Source organism: Bidens hawaiensis, unplaced genomic scaffold (assembly GCF_021521415.1).
Source record: "Bidens hawaiensis isolate Kalapana, Puna unplaced genomic scaffold, B.hawaiensis_p1.1 tig00058151_1, whole genome shotgun sequence".
In the NCBI taxonomy this organism is placed as follows: domain Eukaryota; kingdom Viridiplantae; phylum Streptophyta; class Magnoliopsida; order Asterales; family Asteraceae; genus Bidens; species Bidens hawaiensis.
This window is the reverse complement of record NW_027500508.1, coordinates 67,749-71,468: the sequence shown is the minus strand read 5'-3', so window position 1 is coordinate 71,468 and position 3,720 is coordinate 67,749. Positions and strand designations below refer to the sequence as shown.

Below are 3,720 nucleotides of genomic sequence, written 5' to 3'. Positions count from 1 at the left end.
AAACCCAAAAAGTGTGTCTTATTATTAGTGTCAGATCTAGAATTTTATCAGGATATGCCTTGTCATTATAAACTGTTTTTGGTGATTTAAGTTATGTTCATGGAGTCATAAACATGGTCACAAAAACATAACACAATGTCACAAACCAAATACTGGCTTCAATTTTTTTTATGTTACGTTGGTTAGTAGGGTAGTGATGGTCCCGTAAGTAAGTCGCAATCCAGTCATAAAAGAATCTATTTTAATTGGATCCAAAGCTTTATTTATAAACAATTCCACCAATAAAACATATATTTAATGACAAAGATAAACTCAAAACATAAAAAATAGCCAAGGAGCTCATCAAAGAGCATTATAATACTCAAAAGAAGCTTCTTGAAAATGTCCAAATCTTTCCCTTTCATTCCACAATATTGAGTATGATCATAAATCATTAGAGAACAAAAAACTAGTGAATCTAATAATACAAACACACATACCTCTCATACATCATCAATACAATGATAGTGTTCAAGAAGCCTATTGGCTTCTCTAAGACCACTAAAATATGCACCATGAGTTGTAGAGTAATGAGTTTTATGTGTTGCTTCTCCCGCGAATAGAATCTGAAGTGGCGCTGATGATGAACCACTTGTTGACTCGAAAGTCGTTGTCTTTGGCAACGGCTCAGCCAGTAAATCCATGTCAGCGATACTTGACCCGACTGCTATGTAACTATATGATCCCATAAACAGTGGGTCACTCGCCCATCGAGTTTTCAAAACGTTATCAAACTTCACATTCCCGTTATCTTTTTTATGTGAAAAAAAGCTTGAAATAGTTGTGGAAACCTCATCAAGGATCACTTCATCCGAAAGTTCTTCTAGCTTAAGTGCTTCTTCACCCGCAAACCAAGATAATAACACGTTCGACTTCTTGTAAATCGGTTGCAAAGAAGCCGTCTTCCTGATCCACCATGGAATCTTCGGGTTCTTTACTTCATGATCTGATTTATGAAACACCATTTGCAAGAATGGAAACCGATAATTCGGAACACCAAGATTAACCTCAGGACTTAGTTTCAAGAACAACTTGTTAACAACACCAAACCCTAATCTTGAAATTGCTTCAATCTTGTAATTAGGAAGTGAAGGATTGAACTTGAACTTAAACGCACCCGAATCTTCTTTCGCGTCCTTAAAGATTCCTGCTTTAAGAACCCCTAATGAAACTGTGATAATAACATGATCTGCTGACATACTTGTACCATCAAGAAAGTGAATCTTTACTGGTCTTGAACTTGAACTTGAACCATTCATTACACTTTCAGGCTGCCACTCAATATTATTCACTTTCTTGTTTAACTGAATGACCCCACATGGTAAAACAGATGCTAATGATTGTATAATACTTGAATAGCCTTTAGCAATGGTGAGTTCTTCACCAGGGAACATAACATACTCACTTTCTGCTAAGTAATCAAGATTATGCAAATCATTAGCAGCTGTATAAGTCCTTTGTGTGTTTTCATGCATTGCAAATATTGCTTCTTCTAATGACTTCTTATTCCACCCCTTAAATCCATCCAAATTCTCAACTTCTTTTCTTGATTCCATTTTCCAATAACATTCAAGACCTTTTTTTAAAAAAGATCCAACACTTGTAATATTAATATTAATATCATTTTCAATACCATTTCCTATTGTTTTCTTTTTCCCTTGTGCAAAATCCATTAAACTGTTGAAAAGATTTGAAACTGGATCAACTAAAGATGGATTCAAGTCATTTAACACATACCCACTTTCAGCAATGGTGATTGGATCATCAAGAAAGCCATCCATGCATTCCCATGGCTGTTCTGATTCCAAAGAGTTGATTTCTTGAGCAATCTTGTGAACTGGACTGCCTTTAATACCATGGATCCAAGTGGCACCCATCTCAACTCTATCACCACCAAACTCTGATGTGTTAATCCTGCCACCAATTCTATTTCCACCTTCAACAACACAAAGCTCAAATGCACCCTTTGTAACACCAGATTTATAGAGCTTGTTTGCAGCTGTTAAGCCTGCCATTCCTGCACCTATTATCACTATTCTTGGCTTCTTTATAACCATTTTGGTAATTAATAGTTATAAAATTTGTGGGGTTTTAATAAAGATAAGATCTTTTGTGAAAAAGATTGTGGATTTGAGCTTATGGTGCCATGAAAGTATGAATAGAATAACTTATGGTTCTCAAGAAAGATTGATTTTTTTTGTTAAAAAGATTGTGGATTTGAGCTTATGGTGCCATGAATATATGAATAACTTGTGGGTTTTCAAGAAAGATAAGATCTTTTATAAAAAAGATTGGATTTGAGCTTATGGTGTCATGAATGTATGAATAACTTGTGGGCTTTCAAGAAAGATAAGATCTTTGATAAAAAAATATTGTGGATTTTAGCTTATGGTGCCATGAATGTATGAATAAGTTGTGGGTTTTCAAGAAAGATAAAATTTTTGCATAAAAGATTAGAGCTTGAGTGTTTTCAGTTTTCACTCTCTTTGTTTTTTAGTGAAAGAAACAAGAGTGTGTGTGGGTATCTTATGGGGGGAGGGTGTTGATGACAGGTGAAGTTTGAAATAAGTTAATGTACTTTGAGTAGCTCTTGGGGGTTATTAGTATTGTGTGCACCTAATTGATTCCACTATTTATAAATAATATATCTATATTAATAATCAAACTTATAGTTTATGACATAATCTAGTGTTAAAAATGTTATGTACTTATGTTAGGGCCAACCAAATTTTCAGGCAATATTAGTACTTCGTTTAAAACTTAGAGCATGCACTACGCTAAAACTTCACAAACCGTCGTATCAGCGCCACATCAGATTTTACAAATCCAGTTAAATTTTTTTATAATTATATATATAATATGTGTGTGTATACATATGTATGAGAGAGAGAGAGAGTGGCCGCATTTCTTTGGCCACATGTGGTCCGTGTTCAAGTCCTTCCATACAAGCTTTTTACCACAACGCTAGCCCCTCCCTCTCTTGGTTCGTAATCCAACCACATCACACAAACCACACATACAGCCTTAGCGATGTGGGTGCTCTTATTTGAACCAATTAAGATTGCCACTTCATTCTAAATACGCGATGATAAAATACTTAGTTGGTCATTATATAAAAATTAAATTACAATATATAGACATCATATTTTACGAGAAAATAACTATCGTATTATTCGTATGTATCTAATTGATTATGTTATCTTATCAATAATCTATATTAGTCATCATTAAACTTATTTTAGCATGATATATGATCATGTCAAGTTTTAAAGTGTTACATCTTAACAACCCAAATTAAAAAAACCAATACTTAAGGTCTTTTAAACATCAATATGTGTTGTGTACTTGTGTGCATGACTAATATTAAAAATATATTTTTTTTCTGTCTTATTCGGATTTTATTGTGTATGCAACAACCTTTATTGTGTATACATCAACTCATATATACAAAATAATATATGTGATTGCACCAATGTAATCAATATCTTTTATTAACATTACAAACAATGTATACAATTTGTATACATTCATATACTAATGTGGGTTCAGTTGATTAATATATAGAAAATTAAAATAATTAAAATGACATGTATTCGGTCAGTAAAATCCAGACATTGGTGAAACCCGAGCGTTGAAACCTGGGCGCCGTTAATACCCTGGTGGTAGAAAGTAGAAACTAGG

At 33.6% G+C, this 3,720-nt stretch overlaps 1 pseudogene; it reads right to left on the bottom strand.

Moving 5' to 3' along the window:
• Positions 1 to 280: 280 nt before the first annotated feature.
• LOC143602229 (putative polyamine oxidase 5 pseudogene) lies at positions 281 to 2,192 on the bottom strand (annotated as a pseudogene).
• Between the last annotated feature and the right edge of the window lie 1,528 nt (positions 2,193 to 3,720).